Genomic DNA, 25545 nt, shown 5'->3' with positions numbered 1-25545 from the left:
TTAGTTTTCAGTTCCCTTCAAAGTACAGCAGTCACCGCTTCGTGGGTTGGAAAGGTTCTGACCCTGCGGCCCCTCCTTTTGTGTGATGGTGGTGGTGCAGCTTTCTCTGGCAGGACAGCCAGTATTAATGTTTAACAACGAGATCCTTGAAATGAAAGCGCACTCGTCTGCTGTTGGAAATTCAAATCCCTTTATTCTTAAGAAAACCGGCAACTTGCATCCAGAGATATTGGGACTGCCTTACGCGTTTCGAAGCCAGCAGGCTTCTTGTTCACAGGCTGATGAAAAATGTTTGCAGAGCGCAGGAAACATGATAGCCACAAGCCAATTGCACTTCAATTACCCTCCGGTGGGCCTCTCAGGTGAGTTTTTCCTTAACTGCATGTTGGGACTTGTAGTGTCCTGCGTGCATCTGCGCCATTTAAAATCATTAAAAATCGAAAATATTTACCCTTCAGTGGGCCTCCAAAAGCATATTGCACAGTTAGTTTTCAGTTCCCTTCAAAGTACAGCAGTCACCGCTTCGTGGGTTGGAAAGGTTCTGACCCTGCGGCCCCTCCTTTTGTGTGATGGTGGTGGTGCAGCTTTCTCTGGCAGGACAGCCAGTATTAATGTTTAACAACGAGATCCTTGAAATGAAAGCGCACTCGTCTGCTGTTGGAAATTCAAATCCCTTTATTCTTAAGAAAACCGGCAACTTGCATCCAGAGATATTGGGACTGCCTTACGCGTTTCGAAGCCAGCAGGCTTCTTGTTCACAGGCTGATGAAAAATGTTTGCAGAGCGCAGGAAACATGATAGCCACAAGCCAATTGCACTTCAATTACCCTCCGGTGGGCCTCTCAGGTGAGTTTTTCCTTAACTGCATGTTGGGACTTGTAGTGTCCTGCGTGCATCTGCGCCATTTAAAATCATTAAAAATCGAAAATATTTACCCTTCAGTGGGCCTCCAAAAGCATATTGCACAGTTAGTTTTCAGTTCCCTTCAAAGTACAGCAGTCACCGCTTCGTGGGTTGGAAAGGTTCTGACCCTGCGGCCCCTCCTTTTGTGTGATGGTGGTGGTGCAGCTTTCTCTGGCAGGACAGCCAGTATTAATGTTTAACAACGAGATCCTTGAAATGAAAGCGCACTCGTCTGCTGTTGGAAATTCAAATCCCTTTATTCTTAAGAAAACCGGCAACTTGCATCCAGAGATATTGGGACTGCCTTACGCGTTTCGAAGCCAGCAGGCTTCTTGTTCACAGGCTGATGAAAAATGTTTGCAGAGCGCAGGAAACATGATAGCCACAAGCCAATTGCACTTCAATTACCCTCCGGTGGGCCTCTCAGGTGAGTTTTTCCTTAACTGCATGTTGGGACTTGTAGTGTCCTGCGTGCATCTGCGCCATTTAAAATCATTAAAAATCGAAAATATTTACCCTTCAGTGGGCCTCCAAAAGCATATTGCACAGTTAGTTTTCAGTTCCCTTCAAAGTACAGCAGTCACCGCTTCGTGGGTTGGAAAGGTTCTGACCCTGCGGCCCCTCCTTTTGTGTGATGGTGGTGGTGCAGCTTTCTCTGGCAGGACAGCCAGTATTAATGTTTAACAACGAGATCCTTGAAATGAAAGCGCACTCGTCTGCTGTTGGAAATTCAAATCCCTTTATTCTTAAGAAAACCGGCAACTTGCATCCAGAGATATTGGGACTGCCTTACGCGTTTCGAAGCCAGCAGGCTTCTTGTTCCCAGGCTGATGAAAAATGTTTGCAGAGCGCAGGAAACATGATAGCCACAAGCCAATTGCACTTCAATTACCCTCCGGTGGGCCTCTCAGGTGAGTTTTTCCTTAACTGCATGTTGGGACTTGTAGTGTCCTGCGTGCATCTGCGCCATTTAAAATCATTAAAAATCGAAAATATTTACCCTTCAGTGGGCCTCCAAAAGCATATTGCACAGTTAGTTTTCAGTTCCCTTCAAAGTACAGCAGTCACCGCTTCGTGGGTTGGAAAGGTTCTGACCCTGCGGCCCCTCCTTTTGTGTGATGGTGGTGGTGCAGCTTTCTCTGGCAGGACAGCCAGTATTAATGTTTAACAACGAGATCCTTGAAATGAAAGCGCACTCGTCTGCTGTTGGAAATTCAAATCCCTTTATTCTTAAGAAAACCGGCAACTTGCATCCAGAGATATTGGGACTGCCTTACGCGTTTCGAAGCCAGCAGGCTTCTTGTTCACAGGCTGATGAAAAATGTTTGCAGAGCGCAGGAAACATGATAGCCACAAGCCAATTGCACTTCAATTACCCTCCGGTGGGCCTCTCAGGTGAGTTTTTCCTTAACTGCATGTTGGGACTTGTAGTGTCCTGCGTGCATCTGCGCCATTTAAAATCATTAAAAATCGAAAATATTTACCCTTCAGTGGGCCTCCAAAAGCATATTGCACAGTTAGTTTTCAGTTCCCTTCAAAGTACAGCAGTCACCGCTTCGTGGGTTGGAAAGGTTCTGACCCTGCGGCCCCTCCTTTTGTGTGATGGTGGTGGTGCAGCTTTCTCTGGCAGGACAGCCAGTATTAATGTTTAACAACGAGATCCTTGAAATGAAAGCGCACTCGTCTGCTGTTGGAAATTCAAATCCCTTTATTCTTAAGAAAACCGGCAACTTGCATCCAGAGATATTGGGACTGCCTTACGCGTTTCGAAGCCAGCAGGCTTCTTGTTCACAGGCTGATGAAAAATGTTTGCAGAGCGCAGGAAACATGATAGCCACAAGCCAATTGCACTTCAATTACCCTCCGGTGGGCCTCTCAGGTGAGTTTTTCCTTAACTGCATGTTGGGACTTGTAGTGTCCTGCGTGCATCTGCGCCATTTAAAATCATTAAAAATCGAAAATATTTACCCTTCAGTGGGCCTCCAAAAGCATATTGCACAGTTAGTTTTCAGTTCCCTTCAAAGTACAGCAGTCACCGCTTCGTGGGTTGGAAAGGTTCTGACCCTGCGGCCCCTCCTTTTGTGTGATGGTGGTGGTGCAGCTTTCTCTGGCAGGACAGCCAGTATTAATGTTTAACAACGAGATCCTTGAAATGAAAGCGCACTCGTCTGCTGTTGGAAATTCAAATCCCTTTATTCTTAAGAAAACCGGCAACTTGCATCCAGAGATATTGGGACTGCCTTACGCGTTTCGAAGCCAGCAGGCTTCTTGTTCACAGGCTGATGAAAAATGTTTGCAGAGCGCAGGAAACATGATAGCCACAAGCCAATTGCACTTCAATTACCCTCCGGTGGGCCTCTCAGGTGAGTTTTTCCTTAACTGCATGTTGGGACTTGTAGTGTCCTGCGTGCATCTGCGCCATTTAAAATCATTAAAAATCGAAAATATTTACCCTTCAGTGGGCCTCCAAAAGCATATTGCACAGTTAGTTTTCAGTTCCCTTCAAAGTACAGCAGTCACCGCTTCGTGGGTTGGAAAGGTTCTGACCCTGCGGCCCCTCCTTTTGTGTGATGGTGGTGGTGCAGCTTTCTCTGGCAGGACAGCCAGTATTAATGTTTAACAACGAGATCCTTGAAATGAAAGCGCACTCGTCTGCTGTTGGAAATTCAAATCCCTTTATTCTTAAGAAAACCGGCAACTTGCATCCAGAGATATTGGGACTGCCTTACGCGTTTCGAAGCCAGCAGGCTTCTTGTTCACAGGCTGATGAAAAATGTTTGCAGAGCGCAGGAAACATGATAGCCACAAGCCAATTGCACTTCAATTACCCTCCGGTGGGCCTCTCAGGTGAGTTTTTCCTTAACTGCATGTTGGGACTTGTAGTGTCCTGCGTGCATCTGCGCCATTTAAAATCATTAAGAATCGAAAATATTTACCCTTCAGTGGGCCTCCAAAAGCATATTGCACAGTTAGTTTTCAGTTCCCTTCAAAGTACAGCAGTCACCGCTTCGTGGGTTGGAAAGGTTCTGACCCTGCGGCCCCTCCTTTTGTGTGATGGTGGTGGTGCAGCTTTCTCTGGCAGGACAGCCAGTATTAATGTTTAACAACGAGATCCTTGAAATGAAAGCGCACTCGTCTGCTGTTGGAAATTCAAATCCCTTTATTCTTAAGAAAACCGGCAACTTGCATCCAGAGATATTGGGACTGCCTTACGCGTTTCGAAGCCAGCAGGCTTCTTGTTCACAGGCTGATGAAAAATGTTTGCAGAGCGCAGGAAACATGATAGCCACAAGCCAATTGCACTTCAATTACCCTCCGGTGGGCCTCTCAGGTGAGTTTTTCCTTAACTGCATGTTGGGACTTGTAGTGTCCTGCGTGCATCTGCGCCATTTAAAATCATTAAAAATCGAAAATATTTACCCTTCAGTGGGCCTCCAAAAGCATATTGCACAGTTAGTTTTCAGTTCCCTTCAAAGTACAGCAGTCACCGCTTCGTGGGTTGGAAAGGTTCTGACCCTGCGGCCCCTCCTTTTGTGTGATGGTGGTGGTGCAGCTTTCTCTGGCAGGACAGCCAGTATTAATGTTTAACAACGAGATCCTTGAAATGAAAGCGCACTCGTCTGCTGTTGGAAATTCAAATCCCTTTATTCTTAAGAAAACCGGCAACTTGCATCCAGAGATATTGGGACTGCCTTACGCGTTTCGAAGCCAGCAGGCTTCTTGTTCACAGGCTGATGAAAAATGTTTGCAGAGTGCAGGAAACATGATAGCCACAAGCCAATTGCACTTCAATTACCCTCCGGTGGGCCTCTCAGGTGAGTTTTTCCTTAACTGCATGTTGGGACTTGTAGTGTCCTGCGTGCATCTGCGCCATTTAAAATCATTAAAAATCGAAAATATTTACCCTTCAGTGGGCCTCCAAAAGCATATTGCACAGTTAGTTTTCAGTTCCCTTCAAAGTACAGCAGTCACCGCTTCGTGGGTTGGAAAGGTTCTGACCCTGCGGCCCCTCCTTTTGTGTGATGGTGGTGGTGCAGCTTTCTCTGGCAGGACAGCCAGTATTAATGTTTAACAACGAGATCCTTTAAATGAAAGCGCACTCGTCTGCTGTTGGAAATTCAAATCCCTTTATTCTTAAGAAAACCGGCAACTTGCATCCAGAGATATTGGGACTGCCTTACGCGTTTCGAAGCCAGCAGGCTTCTTGTTCACAGGCTGATGAAAAATGTTTGCAGAGCGCAGGAAACATGATAGCCACAAGCCAATTGCACATGCAGTTAAGGAAAAACTCACCTGAGAGGCCCACCGGAGGGTAATTGAAGTGCAATTGGCTTGTGGCTATCATGTTTCCTGCGCTCTGCAAACATTTTTCATCAGCCTGTGAACAAGAAGCCTGCTGGCTTCGAAACGCGTAAGGCAGTCCCAATATCTCTGGATGCAAGTTGCCGGTTTTCTTAAGAATAAAGGGATTTGAATTTCCAACAGCAGACGAGTGCGCTTTCATTTCAAGGATCTCGTTGTTAAACATTAATACTGGCTGTCCTGCCAGAGAAAGCTGCACCACCACCATCACACAAAAGGAGGGGCCGCAGGGTCAGAACCTTTCCAACCCACGAAGCGGTGACTGCTGTACTTTGAAGGGAACTGAAAACTAACTGTGCAATATGCTTTTGGAGGCCCACTGAAGGGTAAATATTTTCGATTTTTAATGATTTTAAATGGCGCAGATGCACGCAGGACACTACAAGTCCCAACATGCAGTTAAGGAAAAACTCACCTGAGAGGCCCACCGGAGGGTAATTGAAGTGCAATTGGCTTGTGGCTATCATGTTTCCTGCGCTCTGCAAACATTTTTCATCAGCCTGTGAACAAGAAGCCTGCTGGCTTCGAAACGCGTAAGGCAGTCCCAATATCTCTGGATGCAAGTTGCCGGTTTTCTTAAGAATAAAGGGATTTGAATTTCCAACAGCAGACGAGTGCGCTTTCATTTCAAGGATCTCGTTGTTAAACATTAATACTGGCTGTCCTGCCAGAGAAAGCTGCACCACCACCATCACACAAAAGGAGGGGCCGCAGGGTCAGAACCTTTCCAACCCACGAAGCGGTGACTGCTGTACTTTGAAGGGAACTGAAAACTAACTGTGCAATATGCTTTTGGAGGCCCACTGAAGGGTAAATATTTTCGATTTTTAATGATTTTAAATGGCGCAGATGCACGCAGGACACTACAAGTCCCAACATGCAGTTAAGGAAAAACTCACCTGAGAGGCCCACCGGAGGGTAATTGAAGTGCAATTGGCTTGTGGCTATCATGTTTCCTGCGCTCTGCAAACATTTTTCATCAGCCTGTGAACAAGAAGCCTGCTGGCTTCGAAACGCGTAAGGCAGTCCCAATATCTCTGGATGCAAGTTGCCGGTTTTCTTAAGAATAAAGGGATTTGAATTTCCAACAGCAGACGAGTGCGCTTTCATTTCAAGGATCTCGTTGTTAAACATATATATATATATATATATATATATATATATATATATATATTGCTATATGCTCCGGGATCCCGCACGTGGGCGGGGATAATTCACTGCTTATGACTATTGATGAATATCCCCTGGAAGAGAAACAAAGAATTACCATGGAGTTGAGTACAACTCAGGAAATAATTACAGCCAGCACCATTAATCAGACAATAATTACACAGATAGACAAGGTCTGCCTCACAATGCTCAAGACAGAAAAAAGGAAGTGGGAGTATTCTGCATCTAAGTGAATTTATTTGCAATTGTCCGATCAACAAATTTCAAAGGCATACAAATTTAACACTCAAACAAAAATTTATTTAAAGAATGAAACTGGCAACTAATGCAGAGGGCTATTTAAGCCCCTGTATAATTCCTCTTGGTGCTTCCTTTTGTGCAACAGGTCCATACCATGCAACCACACTAATATTGGGTGGCACCTCACAACCATAATATACAACAGAGAAACAATGACTGAAGCAAAGCATAGTCAATTGAAGACTTTTGCTTCTTCATATACTATCACTTTCCACATTGTTGTCTGTATGCAGAACACACTGCCGAGAACCCTTACAAGATGTTTTAGATGTTTCAGAGGGGAAAAATCAATTACAACGCATGCGATACATCGCATGCCATTACAACACAAGTGATCACAACGACTTGCTGTAGGGGGCAGAAGGTGTTGGATTTGTTGGATTTTCAATCCAACACCTTCCCTACTGTTGCAAACACTGGAGTTGGATTAGTAAATTATACTATTCCAAGCTCCAGCATCCCCCCTACAGCAAGTCGTTGTAACGACTTGCGTTGTAATGGCATGCGATGAAACAACGCGTTGTTGTAACAACTTGCGTTGTAATAGCATGCGTAGAAAACGCATGTGTTTTAACGAGTGCTATTCGTTTCAGAGCCAAGATATTGTGGAACCACTGACCATTTTCAACGTGATACTTGCAAACCCTTTTTCGGTGTTGCCCAGAAACAGCTCTAACAATCTCACCAGTCTCAAGTTTTCCCAAAAATTCAAAACACACACACAGCACTCCATTAGTCCCATTGGGTCAGGGTACCTCCACCCTGACCCTTACCATCACTTTCACATTTTAGTTTTCCCCAAAGAACCGTGTCCGGATGCCCAAAATGGTGGCCACAACTTTCTTATCAGGTTGCACCCAACCAATCACATCTTTGCTGTTGGCACGTGGATCTGTGAATCTGCCCGGATCCGCATCTTTAGGTATACATACATTTTTTTACTTTAATAACTCCATAACTACTGAACAGATTTACACCAAATTAGAAAAAGCACTCTTTCTTGACCAAGATCTAGTTTTCTACCAAATTTGGTGTCATTCAGTTTTCTGCCTGTTTATCCTTTGGTAGCTTCAAGTTTCATTCACCTTTTGCTTCCTTCCACTGCACACGTGCACATAAACTTTAAAAATAGTCCACTTCAGTTCTAGACCTGGTAGGCCAATCTCTGCTCTCATTTCAGCTTTCATTTAAGGTTTTTTTTTTATTTATTGTAGCGTTGGGTAATTTTTTACTTATGTTTTTGCAAGGATATGAACACCACCTATAAATGGGGGAAATTTTACTTTTTATTACTGTTAATATCTATTTCATATGTCTGCAAAAAAAGAAACATCTTAGGGTCGTGGAGGTATGTCTCTTGGCTTTGTCAATGATTCTTTCTTTCTGCTACTGCCTTTACCGTCGTATCCCAAAAACATATAAACGTACTCAACAAAGTTAGAAGCCTTACACTGAACCTTTGGCGCAGGTGGTAGTAAATGGCAGGGTGTCCCGAGTCTTTCCAATAGCGGCCTGGGTCAGGGGAGACCCATTGATTCCTGGCTTACGAAGGACAGAGAACTGGAGGGACAAAATATTGTTGTATGCTGATGATCTATATGGCCGCTTCGAAGTCCTCCATTGTCAGGCTACTGAATATCTTCACTACTTTTGGTAAATACTCTGGATATACGATCAACTGGTCTAAATCAGTGGTGTTTGTCCTCCACGGGCCTGCCTTCCTACAGATGGTGAGGCACGGATGGTAACAGAGGGGTTCCGATATCTGGGCATCTTCATCACCACGAACCCTGATGTATTTGCGGCCAGAAACTTACAAGGCCCTATGACCCGCCTCAAATACGATGTCCATCACTGGAGGTCACTCAAGCAATCCCTACTGGGAAGAGCGGCACTGTTCAAAATAATGGCGCTACCGTGCTTTCTATCAGACACGCTGTTCCCAGTGCCTGATATCTATTTCAAGTCAATAGAGTGCAAGATCAGGACCCTGTTGTCGGATGGTGGCCCCCCTGCGCATCTCCCTGGTGAAGTTGACACAAGGTTGGTACGACGGATAGATAGCTTTGCCCGATCTCCAATTTTATTATAGAGCGGCATAATTGACGGCTATCAACCAGTGGGTTCATCAGCCCAGGTATGAGCCAGCCTATTGTATGTACTGCCTGGTTCTCCAGCTAGGAGGCTACCGGCGAGCACTTTATGAAAAACCCATGCCATCTCCACCTGGAGGCACTGACAGTCCATCTCTGGCATACAACACTACACAAACTAGGAAGGGGGAGTAGGATCACGCAAGCTACACCCTTGTGGGACTCCAAACTTTTGAGGCCAATGGCGAGCAGAGAGGCGTTTGGCAAATGGGATCTAATTGGGATCTCTAAGGTGGGGGATCTTTGTCCCAGCGTGAGGGTAGCTCCCTTAGCCGATTTGCAGAAGACTTATAACTTGGCTCCAACTGAGACCTTCCGATACATACAAATTCGACATGCTGTGCAGGCGCTGCCCCGTGGGGAGGATCTTCCAGAGTCGTTGCCACTACAAAATAGATTATTGGAAGAACCCCTTACTAGTAAGGCGATCTCGCTCCCATACCAAAAGCTTATTAATAACTCCCCTGATAAACTTTTGCCATTGCGGGAACGCTGGGAGCCAGGCTTAGTTGAGAAGCAAGAAGAGGACTGGCCGGAGGCCATAGCTTCGCTCAGAGAGGTGGCCATTAGGATATACGTTTCCGACTGGTGCAACTCAAAAAAACTCCACAGGGTTTACATGTCCTGCAACACGTTGGTGAAAATAGGTAGGAGGTCAGATGTGATGTGCCGCAGACAATGTGGGCAAGAGGGTACCTTTTATCAAACCATTTGGAAATGCCCAAAGATTCAGTTCTATTGGGAAACTATGGTGTCATGTATGAGTGAGGTCTGCGGTGTGACCCGGTCGCTGTCGGCTAAGTGGTGCCTCCTTAATGTGTGGTAGGCCACCGACCTGGTGCGTGCAGACCAGTCCTGGGTAACCTTGGGCATCATGATTGCTAAGCGAAACAGAGCTCAATTGTGGAGGGCGGAACCCGCGCCAGCTCTCAGTGACTGGAAGACAGACATGGACTGGTGCATGGTGACAGAAAAGACAGTATATGAAAGTAGAGACTGTCCCCAGAAGTGGGAAGGAATCTGAGGGGAATGGAATATGTACATGGGAAGTCCATATGTCGTCACGGCGGCTGTGACAATAGTGTTCCCGGCGCACAAGAGTGCAGTCTGACCTAGGCCCTGGGCGCTACGAGAACTGTATAATCCTCTAGGGGATTCGGTCAAAAATGTGTTACTTACCATCGACCTCCCCGGCACTGCTAGCCATATGTATAAGAATGTGGTGCTGTACAATGTGATAAACTGCTCTAATCTGGTAAACAGAAGTTATAAAAAAAAAAATGTAAGTTAGAAGAAGCCAAACAACAGTTTCATTGCACATGGTAGTAAACAGAATATTTTAAGAAATGTCACGTTCTGCATCTTAATTAGTCACTTTAGAATCATTGCTATCAGGACCATTAAGGCTTAAGGTGTCTGTTTTGCCAGCGTTCTTTGCTGAATTTTAGTGAGCTGCGGTTTGTGTGGAGATCATGCACCTGTACCTTTGTTATTATCCTCGGACCAGTCCTATGTCTGCATGTGTCCGTCCAACTATTAAAATGGACTTTTCAATTTCACAATTCCAATGTAGCACACACTGATACACCTCGACAGACCTGCCAACCTAAGAAGACTTTTCACTGTATGAGCGTGCAGGGCGAAGGGGCGTTGTCTTTGTGGCAGGACGGGGCCATGACGGTCTTTGGACCCACTGCTCTGTCAAAGCTGCCACAGCTATCCTCCACCACACCACTTCCTCTGTCCTGTGGTGCTTTTCATTGAAGCCAAGCTGTGTAGAGCATCCACACCAGTGCTGGAAATTCCATCTGAGAAAGGGGTGCCAGCTGGCATTATCATTGCACCTCTACACCATGTGCTCATGCGATGAGGCATGAACCCGTGTCACATAGCAGTTCCGTATAAGCTGGCAGGGCTGCCTTGCTCGAAGACTGAAAACATGTTATATGCAAGCTTAATACTCAATTACAGCTGCTTATATTTTGACCTACCTTTTTGGAAAAGAAGGCCAGATTCAGGTTTGCGATTTTCGTATGTGTGCTACATTTTCATTCTCTAGCTACCTCAGAAGAAGTTTTTCTTGGCGGGAGCAAATACCTGCAAAATCAACCAGTCTAAGTAAGAAAGGTGTTAAAGTAACACGTTTTAAAAAAAATGCATTCATTAATGGTACTACCGAATGTTGTAGGTCAGTATGTCATCTGCCGCCTGGCATAAATATTGTCTGACATAAATATCATGTCTTAAATACAGTTAACATAAATAGCGCCCCACTGAGTGTAGACTTTCTATTATCAACTTCAATTAAGTATTTTTCTAAAACAATATTTAAGTGAAGATATGTATGTTAGATAACACTTCGACCATATATTCTGGTACTATTCTTCATATCACAGTATGCATAAATCGTAACGCAGTTAGGGTTGTGCTTTAATAAATACACGTCATTTTGTTATTTATTTTCATTTGTTCATATCCCCCTATTCCTATAAATGTAGTTTTAAGTACAAATATTATTAAGGGAAATACACAATTTGCCCCAATTGGTACCAAAGAATGCGAAATACTTCTTTTCAGCAACCTACTGTAAACAAGTCACACAGTGATCAGTGACTCTCCATATATAATAAGTGAGATGCTGCCACCGAGAAGAGCTATGACATGTTTGTGTAGCTTATTTTCAATATAGCTGAGAACCTACTAGTCCAGGCCTGTCAGTTCCTTCATGATGGATACCAACTGCTGCTTTTGCTTCTGCATTGCTGCCCAATACTTAAAAGATGAGAATCTACCTTTTATCATATTGCAAATCTTTTTTTTTAATGAAGGTTTTCATTTTCAAACTTCTGCTCAGGGTAAGCGGGGCACCAGAAGATGTGCCCAGAATCACACAATGTTTTGACCGTAAACAGAAATCTAGATTAGAACTAGTGGTGTGTAAAATGATACTTCTGCTTGAGATATTTTGTGACGGTTGCACACTTTGCAACTTCACTAACTTGCGACAATTGTCCCCTTTGAAAAAGCTCTGCCACAGACAAATTTGCAGGAAAAAAAAATGTGAGTTTATAATCGCCCTGCTAAAAAATAGTATTTGTCTCCAGCAAAATATACTTTTAACAAGGTTTTTATATTCTACTGTTTTCAAATGTCGCCTTCTGTCAGAATTTGGTACAAACACTCTGATTAAAGTTTGGGTCCCAGTCTCTGCAACATATCTACCCAACTACATAACAACACATTTTTAGTCTCAAGTGAAGTTATTTAATAGATCTAGTTTCCAGCTATCAACCCCAACAAGCATTGGCATAGCCAATAGGTCTCGCTTTTGGGACCTTATAAGCACAATATCCTTGGTGCAACAACATCAACTGTTGCATGGCTAAACACTTATAAGGTTCCAAAGGCGAGACCTATTGGCTACGCCAATGCTTGTTGACTGTGATGTGGGGGTTACTGGTGAAGAGGCTGTCCAGGGTATGTCCAGCTGTGTGTGTAGCTTCCTTAATGAGTTGACTAGGTCCTAAAGACATTGGAATTTCCAGGAGGGCTTCAGTGTCTTTATCCTCTTTAGCTTCCAGATGAAAATTGAAATCACCTAAAACAGAAAACTTGTTGCACTGGAGGCTATACTCAAATAGTGACTGAAAGTTGTTTACAAAGTTGTTTTTGGTGCCAGGTGTGAGGTACAAAAATGTATACCTTTGAAACTTATGGCAACCTAGGCTAAAAAGAACGCTTAACAGTCAGTGGAAGGGGCGGCGGTGTAGTTAGCATTCAGGCCTCTGCATTTTTTAAAGGTCTGTCAAGTCTGAAAAGCGAATAACCAGTGGGAACGGCCACCGCGAAATCTGGGTTGATGCCGAGGTGATCAGGTGTCACGCCGAAGGCAGCCTGAGAGGGTTTAGCACTTTCTAAACTGTAACAGAGAGGAGAAAAGGAACAAAACACGAGTGGGTGGAAGGGGAGACCGAGGAAAGTACACGAGGATAAAATAAACAGCATCACCCCCAGGCCTGCAATAATACTATCTTCACTTAAGGACCCTCAGCGTGCACAATTGTCATACAGTGAATCGCATGCGCCCTCCCCAAAAGTGCACCACCCAAATCCTGCCAAATGGCGCCCCAAAACATTCAACTGCGCAGCAACACATTTTCATTTAATGACGAAACAGACACTTCTCTGCAACGGTTTCAAAAGGCACGCAGAGATGATTACCCGTCAACTTAAAATGTTGCAGTTTGCATCTACTTTTGTGCAACCTAACACAAAACCCTAGTCCCGGCCGAGCAGTACGGTAAAAGTATACGATTTCCTTTTTCACAAGACCCACCATCATTAATTCTGTTAATTTAAAGAAAAAAGCCATGAACACTAGGTAATGTTACATGGTGAGAAGTAGAAACACTTACCAAAGGGGAGTATAGACGAACCGTGACAAGGTTACAAACTGTTCACTGAACCGTCCCAACGATCACTTACCAATAGTTATGCTGTCAGGCTTCGAGGTTGTACGAAGACATGACTACTGGATGCGCAACCCCACAATTTATACCATATATAGGCAGGGGAAATGGGGCGCACCTCGCCAGACTAAGGCCCATGCAATAACAGCGAATAAAACACTAGTCACAAACAAACTGAAAAAAACAAACTGATTTTTCATTATTTTTGCCACTTGTGAGTATAAATACAGAGCAAAATGATTTCCCCTCAAGACAGCCTGGTCTTTCGAATCAGAAAAGAGAAGAAAATACATTTCCCCTTTTATCACGACAAAAACACAGGAAAATATTGTGAACTCGCATTTTTCATGTTTGCCATCGTGCAAATAGAGTCTGCTTTAATCTATTTCTAAACAAGCAGCAAATGTTGAACAAATGGATTTCCTCTGCTGTTTGTCGCTAGTTCAAAAGTCCTGTATGACTGCCAAGGTCTACCACTGCTCCAGTTTCCAAGTTCCTCGCGTTAGTAGCTCAGCCAGCCCAAGTTCTGTCTTTACACTCGGGAACTTGTAGTCCTGTTTATCTCATGATAAAAGCTGGCTTATTAGTACCAGAATGCAAAGGAAGCCACAAGGCTTGATAAGCTATTCACGCATGGACCTCGGAAACTTGGAGATCTGTGTGATGCGCTATATACAGGGCTTTATGTGGGATGAAAAAACGGGGGGGAGGGGGGGGGGGTGGCTCTTTAAGGAGCATGGCTTAAAAACACAACAGCTAAAATTCTGTGCTTTGCATAGTGTGCCGCTCGACTGGTATTTTGTTGATTCTGTCAGTGCACCCACATATATAATACAACAAGAAACATTACACCTACCAAACATAAACCAGGTGTATTGGCTTTGTCAATGGTTGTTAGTTGCATAAGCTAAATAATCAACTGCAATGGCTTCGTTATGTAGAATACTGAAAATGCTTCCGTTATGAAATGATGAGACTGTGAAAGAATTATAACGAGTTTCTTTGACGTTACATCACAGGCAGCGAAGGGTGGTACTGATGCAGAGTTAAGATTTTTTGTATACACCATGAGGATGAGGGCAAGAATGGAGAGCCCGATAGGGATCCGTCTCGGCACCTGCTGTTCAGAACTACCGGTGCTCAACAAAGATCGGGACACGGACTCCAGAATAGGTGCGTGGTTTTCTTTCTTTATTAATCAAGAGGACAGACGCTTCGGCATGGCGGCATGACGTGTTTTGCCCAACAAGTGGGCTTGATCACATGATGAGACTCTCATTTCCCTCAATATATATAGCACTTTCACAGATACCACTCATTGCGTCATGTGATGCAGTGAAAACAAAAGAAATACTCTTTGCTGGGCGACTTTTCTAAAATCATTATTGTAAAATACATTAATTAAATCCAATGACTGTATGAATATATAATATCAGATAAATTCCACTATTATTATATAAATTGCGCGTCGTTTTGACAATATTCGTAAACAAAGGCTTTCAAAGGTGAGCGGAGTAAAAAGCAAACAAGCAATGAACAGTTTGGTACAGACTGATTAAAGTGATATATCCGAAATCAGTTCAAGAGCAAGTTCAGATATTGATTCAACTTCAGAAGACGGAATCTCACAATCAACTGCCACAAACAATCCACCTTCTATCATTGAAGAATTCGGTTTTTTATACCAGGACCGGACTCAAAATTTAAGGCCGAACTTTCAAAATCAAAGAAAAGAAAATTACGGAAACGAAAAAACAGACGGGGCAGGCATGGAACTGCGATCAGGGAGGAAGAAGAAAGAATTCTATCAGTGCAAGGGTTGGAAGAAGTAGCAATGACTGTAATAAATCTGACTGATTTGACCCTAACGGATGAGGAAACAAAAATCTTGTCATTAGGACTCTCTTTCTGTAAGCGCACAAACTTTAATTACACGCAAACGCGCATTGACTTCTTTAAATATATACGAAAATTGAAACTTACAAAATTCTTTGATATGAAAACCACTAATCAAAAAGAAAGCAGATTGGTGACAAGTGAAGATCCAGGAAATCTAGAAGTTGGAGATATGCAGGTACTATTTGATTGTCAGCAGTTAATCAGGGAGGGGGAAGGATCTAGTTTGGTGGAACACATTAGTCAAACTGATGAGCTATTTTGTTTAGATGTGTTTGATAGTTCAGCCACCTTGTTTAAATCTAAATCTACCTTCACACCTAATACACCAAAAGATGCGATAGATATGTTTTCTGATTTGGTGATAAAGGATTTGAAGCAGCTTTCTTTAAGTTCTAGTAAAGATTTTTTTTTAAGAGACGACCTCTGGGAAGAAATACCAGTCTGTGATAACAAAGATATAGAACAGACATGATATAGTGGTACGGCAGGCAGATAAAGGTGGTAACCTTGTTCTTTGGTCTTTAGAAGCCTACAATTGTGAGGCAATGACACAATTGCGAGATAAAGACTGTTACCTGTTAGTCCCACACAGTAATTTGATTGAAATTAAACACAAATACGAAAAGGACCTGGCGAGATGGCGAGGTCTTTGTTTAATTAACCAATCAGAATACTCTTTTCTAAAAGTGGAGAACCCTGTAGTGCCCATACTATACTTGATACCTAAAATTCATAAGCACAAAGAGAGACCACCAGGGCGGCCTATTATTTCCGCCATAGGCAGTCTCTTTGAACCTACTTCTAGATACCTTGACTCATTTTTACAAATGTATGTAAGAGCGCTACCTGCATATATTCAGGACTCAAGAGATTTTTTGAACCAAATAGAAAATGTAAGATGGGAAGATTCTTATCTTCTCATAAAAGTAGACGTTGTAAGTCTATATACGAGTATTGCCCATGAGGATGGTCTGAGGGCAATTAGGCACTTCCTCAATTTGAGATTAATAAAACTATATCAACACACTAATATGCTGATGGAGATGTGTAGATTATGTCTCAATAACAATCACTTTTTATTTGGAGGCGAGACTTACAAACAATTTAAGGGCAAGGCGATGGGCACCTGCTTCGCCCCCAGCTATGCTAATTTGCATATGGGCTGGTGGGAGGAGCAGGTGCTCAGAGTCAATTACATTAGTGAATGGAGGGATCATGTCATTAAATGGATTCGATTTATTGACCTTTTCATTATATGGAATGGATCTAAAGAGTCAGCGCAACAGTTTATAGACAGTATCAATGTAAATGATCTCAATTTAAAATTTACGGAACATATTAGTGCAACTAGTGTGACATACCTGGATGGTATACATTGCACAGAGATCTATCCAGACACGTACATACAGGAAGCCTACCGCAGGCAACACAATTTTGCACGCGGCTAGCTTCCATCCATCAAGATTAAAAATGAGTATCCCATATGCAGAAAATTTAAGAATGAAGAGAAACTGCAGTGAAGCAGATACGTTGAGTCAAGCTCAAATTGCCTTAACTCAGAGATTTCTGCAAAGAGGATACAATTCTGAAATATTAAAACAAGTCAAAGGTAGCTCTCTTAGAGAGAAATGCACTGTTGAAACCAGATGTAGAGAAAGCTGAAGAAAAGAAAAAACATACTCAGAATGAAATTCGGATGATCACTGGGTATAGTGCATACCAGGCTAAGGTGAGAGATAGCCTGAGTAGACACTGGTACCTAGTTAAACAGGATCCAATATTACAAGGGAAGGTCTCACGAAGACCAATGGTGACATTTAATCGGGCTAAATCAATGAAGGATGACTTGTTTGAAACCAACCTGGAAACTAAGAAAGGAGGTGGTTGGCTAAAAGTTAGACCCGGCTTCCATAAATGTTTTAAGTGCAAAGCTTGCAGGTATGATAAAAATGAACAAGTCATCTCCCCTTTACTTAGTAGCCCGTGGAAGTTAAGAAAACCATTGAACTGTAAAAGTGATTTTGTTGTCTATATTCTGAGATGTTCATGCCCTAAAATGTACATAGGCAGTACAATCCACATGGTCCATGTACGTATTTTACAACACCTAAGGGCGATCAACAGTAACGATAAAAACTATGTTGTAGCACGTCACATTAATGAAATACATAAAGGCAATGCCAACGAATTGGTATATTTTGCCATTGATCAGGTCCCCAAGAATCAAAGAGGGGGGAACAGAGAAAAGAAATTGCGCAAATTAAGTCAAAATACATACTAATGTTTAATACTAAAAATCCACATGGATTAAACGCTGAAGAAGATTTACATGTGCATTTGGTATAAATTGGTATTCCATTATAAAAGATTTTTAAGTTTTTAATTTTTATTTTCATTTTCAGAGGTAATAGGAAAAAGACAGGTTTCTCTATATCTAAATCTGTGAAATTCTTGTCATGATAGACTTCTTGTCTTTTTTATCAGTTGGGGAATAATAGGTCTTAAATAACATCTTAATAAGCAGAACAAGTGAATTAAAAAAATATATTGTGGTAAATATGCACCTTATTTAAATTATGTTGCATATAAAAAGTACTGAGAAGCACTTGCACTTTATTTATTGCAATATTTGCACATGATAAAGCACTAGCACTTTATTTAGCAACATTTGCACATTTACTGAATTTTTGTATCTTGTTCAGCTGTGTAATTTTACAGACATTGTCTTATAAAGTGGTTGACCTATATAAATGTTAATATATGTTTTTTCAACTTCCCTTGATAAGGGTCTATTGGCAGATTGACTGGGATATTTTTGTAATGAAACTCGCCTGATTGAACAAATAAACAAATGGATTCCAGGCAGGGCACTGGCCCAGGAGATTGTCTAGGAGACCATTCTGTGTGAGAAATATAAACACAGAATATAAAGACAGAGTAATGAGAATAAATTGTACAATTGTATTATAATGGAGAAATAAATCTCATGATGAGAGTAATGGCAAGTGTATATTGTATTTTTGCATGGTTATTAATGCAAATGTGATCGAAAAAATTCCTCTTTTTTGTCTCATTGGACAATTATGAAGTTATAATATATTCATAAAGTCATATAAATTAAGAGAGATAAAGAAAGGAAAAAAATGTGTGTAATAGAAAGAATGTATTTTAAACAAAACTTTATTTACTCTCTGTGAGAAGCGCACAAGCAAATTGGCAGTCTTTTTTCCATGTCTACTCTAGAAGTGATCATGTGATCTTGTAACCTCTGTTTAAATATGTTTGAATACTTGCGACTACCCATGTGAACAAGGCAGGTGTGCCGAAACGCGTCAAGCGTAAGAATAATCCAAAGCTGGATAGCGAAATCATACTCCTGTGTCGGTGTCCGATATTTAATGACGTCGGGATTGGTTGGAATATATAATATATATATATATATATATATATATATATATATATATATATATATATATATAAAAACACCAGAGTTCCCACTGTCGTATTTTCCCAAATTGGAAAACAAAGATCGGGACACGGACTCCAGAATAGGTGCGTGGTTTTCTTTCTATATTAATCAAGTGGACAGACGCTTCGGCATGACGCGTTTCGCCCAACAAGTGGGCTTGATCACATGATGAGACTCTCATTTCCCCCAATATATATAGCACTTTCACAGATACCACTCATTGCGTCATGTGATGCAGTGAAAACAAAAGAAGTACTCTTTGCTGGGCGACTTTTCTAAAATCATTATTGTAAAATACATTAATTAAATCCAATGACTGTATGAATATATAATATCAGATAAATTCCACTATTATTATATAAATTATATAAATAATATAAATCACAATCTACAATGTGCAATGTGCAAAATAGATGGTCAATGAATGGTTGACATTTTTGGTACAAATACCACAATGTGACAAGAACATCATTTATGCACGGCATTGATTTACATTTGTTTTTTTTTTTAAATTGTAATGGTGGAATATACCTATTATCCTTGAAACTACAGCCATGGGCCAAAGAGAGTCAACCCCCTGCAAAAAGACTTCTAAAAAATTATAAAATCATAAATGTGTTTTAAAGTGCTAAAAAATAATAACAAATAAATAATCACAATTATATATATATTGTGATTAAAAACCATAATTTAAAAAACCGTGTTAACTTAATGACCCGGATTTTTTTTAAGGGAATTAAAAAGGGAAGTTGCAGGATTCAATAACCCTTTGAATGAATAAATAGATACCTTTTCAGTCTACAAGAAATATATTGATTTCTTGAGGGAGAAAATATGTCAGAACACACTGGATTCTACATATTAACCAATTTTCGGTGAGATTTACTAACCGGAGAATAGAAAGATAGCCAAGCCTACAATGACATGATGTATGGATCACCTGATATATAGGTGTCAAATAAGCGTAATTAGGCACGAGGGGACTGCATAATCGGTAGTTTATATAAAAGAAGGGATTGTCATGATAGAATGAAAGGGAATCCAACTGTAATGTCAGTAAATTTCCTCTAATCCACCGGAAATTGTAGTTTGTCAAAAAATATAAATAAAATGTTGACAATATTATAAATAGCCTTTAAAAAGGTCTATATATAAAGATACATTCTTAAAATAAAGAAATGCATAAATATATTAAAAGACTTATTTAAAATGGAATATAAAACATTCCCCTCCCATAATAACATGAGATATTCCTTTTAAGATACAATAACATAAGATAACATCAAAAAGACATGTCCTCATAGAAAATTGTATAACTCTTCCCCATTGTTCAGTCCATTTGGGGTGAGAGTATTCAATGCAAGTATGAATTTGGATTCTAATTGTCTAAGGACTTTTTCCCTATTGCCCCCCCTTCTCATGGGTGGACCCGCAGAGATAACAAAATACTTGAGATCTTCCAATTTATTCATATGAACTACCTTGAAATGCCTGGCCACTGGATATGTCATGTCAGAATTGACTATCGCTCTAAGATGTTGTAAAATCCAACTTACCTGCCCAGCTGTCGGTTCCGCCCGGAAGTCTTCCTGGACCGAGCCTGCAGCCAAAATCCAAAACCGGCAACTCCCATTGAAAACAAAAGGGCACCAGAAGCCAATACAGAACCCTGCACCCAGCCGTCCCAGCGCCCCTGCTGGTGCACCTTGAGTGCTAACTCGGATCCCCCTTTGCCCTGAGCCTAACTCCAGGAGCTTTGCTCCCACAACGTTGTAGCCTGCTTGTGAGCAGCCACCAACCGGAGGCCCCCTGTCCCCCATTGGATAACATTGGGCCTCAGCACTCTGCACCAAGTCGCCCTAGTGCCAATGAGGGTGTTCTGAGAGTGCATCCCCAACCCTGGGGAAACCCTGGTTCTAACCCCAGAATACTAACTCCCACAAATAAGTACTTACCTGCAAACCGTTAACTTCATTTCCTTCCATAGGATTGCATTGACTACTTTTCTTTGAAAATTGTTCTAAGCGTGGAGTTGGTTTTGCATGAGAACTTGAAAACCTGCAAATATCTAAAAACGGCTTTTCTTACCTTTTCTCTAGGAAATGTCCCAGTGTGATATCTAGGCATATCACACTGAGTAGAAAACGTAAGCCATATAGTAATCTGTAAAGTAATCAAAAGTAATCTAACAGTAATTTCAACTGTATTCAAAGTATTTACAAACCTGTAACGAAGAAATTTTCATTCAGCTTGCTTGTATTGTTCAACCTGCTTTGAAAATTACCATTTACACTTACTAGTACAAGGCTTGCTTGGTTCCAGAAAATAAATATAACTAATTGAATATCTTTATACAAACAAATTGGCCTGAGTTCAGTCTTTGAGTGTGTGACATCATTTGCTGCCTGAGTGTGTACAACAAATGATTAACACTACGCTCTGATAAAGCCTTACTGCTCGACCACACTACCATAGATAGAGAGTAGGGTGCTATCTACTTTTACCTCTGCCTACCCTTGGGGTTCCACTGAACTCTGTACACACTACACCTCATTTTGGTATAGTATATACAGAGCCAGATTCCTACAAGTATCTTCTGTCCTCTCTTGTGTATTCACACCAGCTACGAGTGAAGCTCCCCGGGACACACCACCCCATGATGAAGACAGCAAGCCGACTGCATGGGTTCGGGAAGAAAGATAAGAAAGTGGGTTAGGGCAGAGTGTGTTCAAAGACTGGGAAATCATCCGTTTGTTAAATATATTATTAAACATATTCCCATAAATCATACATTACAAGTCTTTTTAATACTTTGCAAAAGATGTTCTTACTGTGTAAAAAGTGTAAACAACTTGTTAGTTAGCCTGGTAAGTTCACATTTCTCTACATGTAGATATGTCACTAGCAAGTAGATGAAGCAAGGAAGAAACTGATACAGTGTGGGTGAGGGACATGGCCTGTCTGTGTTGTAAGCTTAAGTGATATGTTAACTGATTAGGAGTGCTCCACTGTGTCATATTTTAGACAGCCCTTGTGCTGTTTCTTTGAGACATTTTGTTTATTGTTAGTGGTCTTGGAGCCCTCCAATTACTTACCATTGGTGGGCTTCAAAACCACTCCAAATTGCTTGCTTCCTACTTGTCAATTCTGAAGTCAGCACTTCCCTCTTCATGCATGTGACCCTCCCCTATAGCATGGCCCAAGTGCTTATGTTGTTACACTCCTCACACTTTTGGGATCTATTTTTTTTATTTTTGCTGAGTCACTCTACTTGGTGAATCTTTCCTAACTGGCTGTCGTTTGCATGTTGTTTTAGGCTGTCCAGTTTGACTCCGCCTCTCTCTAAAGAGGCCTTTAAATTTTGTTCTTCTCTTGTCTCATTTGATATGCATTCAAAGACAGAGGTCAAAAGTCAGGCTTTGAATTCCGAGGGAACTTTGTGGTTACTTTTCTTCCATTGACTTCAAAGTGAGAGAATTTATGTGACAATCCACCCAGAGGACAGGCTGTATGATGTTATCTTTCCTAGCACACAACAAAAATTAACTGTGATGATATTTCGGAACAAGTCAGAAGGAGAACAGTAGAAATGAAGCACTTTTTTTGTAATTCTGAAGTGTGGTGGAAACAAATATTTTAATATTATCGAAATAAATCAATTCACTTGGTGATGACATTTACAATTTGTGCGCAGTAAAATAGTATATCTGTGCAAATGTAATGGCCATTTCAATTGGAAATGTGTTGTCTGTAATGGCAGTGTGCTATCAGACTATGCATACTCCAAATTACGCCACTCCACTTTACACTACTCCTCTCTACACCACTCTGCACCACTTCACTTTACAACACTCTGCTTCACTCTATGCCCTTCCACTCTGTGCCATGCCACTCCATGCCATGCAACTCCAGGGCAATCCACTGTAAGACACTCTATGACATGGCTCACCACTAAGCTCCACTCCATACCCCTCCACTCTACTCACCTCCGTTCCACCCCACCCCACTCCACTCCACTCTAATCTACCCCAACCCAATCTACCCACTCCAATAAACCCCACTCCACTTCACTACAATCTACCCCACTCCACTCCAATCTACCATTCCAATCTACCATACTCGACTCCACTCCAATGTATCCAATTCCACCATAATCTACCTCACTCAACTCAACTCCAGTCTATCCTACTCCGCTCTACCCCAATCTCCCCCACTCCACTTTATCTTACTCCAATCCACTCAATCTACCCACTCAATTATACCCTACTCAAATTCACCCCGTCGCCCCACTCTACTCCACTCCACCCCAATCTACCACACTCCACTCAACCCTAATCTACTTGACTCCAATCTATCCCACTCCAATCTACCACACTCTATTCCAATCTAACTCACTCCACCCCAATCTACCCCACTCTAGTCTAGCCCAATCTACTCCCCTACAATCTACTCTACTCCACTCTACCCTACTCCACTCCAACCACTCCAACCCGCTCTACTCCACACCAATATACCCCAGTCTACTCCCCACCACTCTACCCCACTGCACTCTACCCCAATTTACCCCACTCCATTCCAATCTACCCTACTCTAATCCACCCAATCTACCCCACTCCAAGAACCCTTCTCAACTTCCATTTACCGCACTCCACCCTACCCCACCCCATTCAAATCTACCCTACTCTAATCCACCCAATCTACCTCACTCCAAGTACCCCACCTTACTCCAAAATACCCCAATCCACTCGACTCCACTGCTCCCCAATCTACCCCAATGTACCTCAATCCACTCTACCACAACCTATCCTGATCTACTCCACTTCTATCTACCACAATCCACCCAAATCTACTCCTATCTACCCAAATGCACCCAATTCTACCCTAATCCACTAAAATCTGCCCACCACATTTCACTCCAATCTACCCCACTCCAATACAGTCTACCCCACTCAACTCCAATATATTTCACTCCACTCCACTTCAATTTATCCCACTCACCACTACAATCTACCTCACTCCAATCTACCTAGCTATACCCCTATACCCCACTATAATCTACCTCACTGTACCCCTACTCCTCTCTAAACCAATCTAGCCCACTCCATGCTACCCCAATCTACCCCACTCTACTGTAAAACAATCCACCCCACTCCAAGCTACCCCTATATACCCAACTCCACACTAATCTAAACCAACCTATCCCACTCCACGCCACACTGGTCTACTCCACGCCACACTGGTCTACCCCACGCAACTCCAATCCAACATATCCACCCAACGCTACTCCAATCTACCCCAGTCTACCACACCCCACACCATGCCATTAACATTTAGCCATGCTGAACAGAAACCACACTAGTGTGCAACATGATTAAAACACATTGCCAAAGCCAATAGCTCTCGCATAGGCTAGACCTATTGGCTTTGCCAATGCTTGTTTACTGGTGCAATATGAATCATGCCATCACATCCATTTGTATTTGTATGTGGGCCTGAAGCCATTTTTATAATGTCCAATGTGCACAGGCATGCTGCCTGCGATTGTGCTATGTTATGCTGTTAATACTGCTATGCATTGGTGCATTTTGTTTTAACTTAGTTGCATACTACATCATGTTATTTTGGTTTAGAATGTTATGTCCACTATTTTATGTTTGAGTTTTTATATACCATACAAAAATAGGCATTGCTTAGCCATGTTCAGCTATATTATGGTATGTTACCTCATGCTAGGTTATGTTTTTTATTGTGTAGCCGACAAATGTAATTGTCTCAATGTCTTTTGATTTATATTTCATATACGAGATAAGGTCCCAAAGACTAATGCATAGCATGATTCTTTAATTACCCAAACTGGTCTAATAATATATTATTTAGCTGACGGGCCATGCAACCGTACGGCAAATGTGCACAACAGAGAAAGCATCCACTGTCTCATGCTGTAGAACCATATTGGTTTGGTTTTTTCTCAGGCAGCCCTCTAGACACAAACCTTCTGTAAACTGATACTTCTCAAATCAGGTAACACTTGGGCTAGCCCCAGGCTGAAGTACCCACACCATGGGCAAAATGAAGTGTTAGATCTCTGCATCTGGTTGTCAATAATCTTCCTGAAGCCTCTATTAAGGACAGACACATGGGCAGGCCTGGCCAACCAACTTCCTCACCTTGATCAACAGAAACTATACTCCTACCCGCACCCCTAATATCTAACAAATGGCCCCAATCAGGAAGAATTAATCAGCAGCCACTTGCTAGCAGAGTCTTCATGGAATTGTTAAGGTAGTGCTTTTTGCATCTTCCTTATTTATCCTTATTTCAGTGTCTGGTCCTCCTTCCTCCAGCCACAGGAATGCAGGCAATACACTTCCACTGTCTGAGAAACTAACCTCACCCCACCATCTTGTGCTAACATGGATCCCACTGACCTCAATAGTCAGACTCTCTCATTCACACAAACAAAATACTACTACTCTACCTGTCCAATGCTCACTGTACGCCCACTCAACATGTACATTGGGTGTCATTGTCAGGTTCTGGGTATCCACGTAACTGTGGAACTTTAAACGAAAAGGGTTAGTGGACAAAATTATCTCCTACACAGAGAAGAAGGCCTGATCACGTTGTAGATTAAGAAAATGCTGTATGTTTCACTGCGTTTTACTTGGTACCCCAGGGCACAATCTAGTCCACTGTCGACTTTGATGGCATGCCTGGTGAGGCCCTCGTGGTGACAAGACAGGTCCTGGACTTCGCAGTGTTAACTACAGGCCTTTGCGCACACACTAGGTTTGCATTACTCGAGGGTCAAAATAAAAGT

General features: G+C 42.1%; 1 protein-coding gene across 3 annotated transcripts in view; it reads right to left on the bottom strand.

Annotated features, from left to right (window-relative positions):
• Positions 1 to 25545, bottom strand: part of GTF2IRD1 (GTF2I repeat domain containing 1) — a 1036986-nt gene that overhangs the window by 825144 nt on the left and 186297 nt on the right. For all 3 annotated transcript variants that reach the window (XM_085649787.1, XM_085649789.1, XM_085649788.1), the window contains exon 2: positions 10880 to 10985. The gene's annotated coding sequence lies outside the window, so the exon portion shown is untranslated. The remainder of the gene's footprint in view (positions 1 to 10879; positions 10986 to 25545) is intronic.

This window comes from Triturus cristatus, chromosome 3_2, assembly GCF_964204655.1.
Source record: "Triturus cristatus chromosome 3_2, aTriCri1.1, whole genome shotgun sequence".
Classification (NCBI taxonomy): domain Eukaryota; kingdom Metazoa; phylum Chordata; class Amphibia; order Caudata; family Salamandridae; genus Triturus; species Triturus cristatus.
The sequence above is the reverse complement of the archived record's forward strand: the minus strand, read 5'-3'. Positions and strand labels throughout refer to the sequence as shown.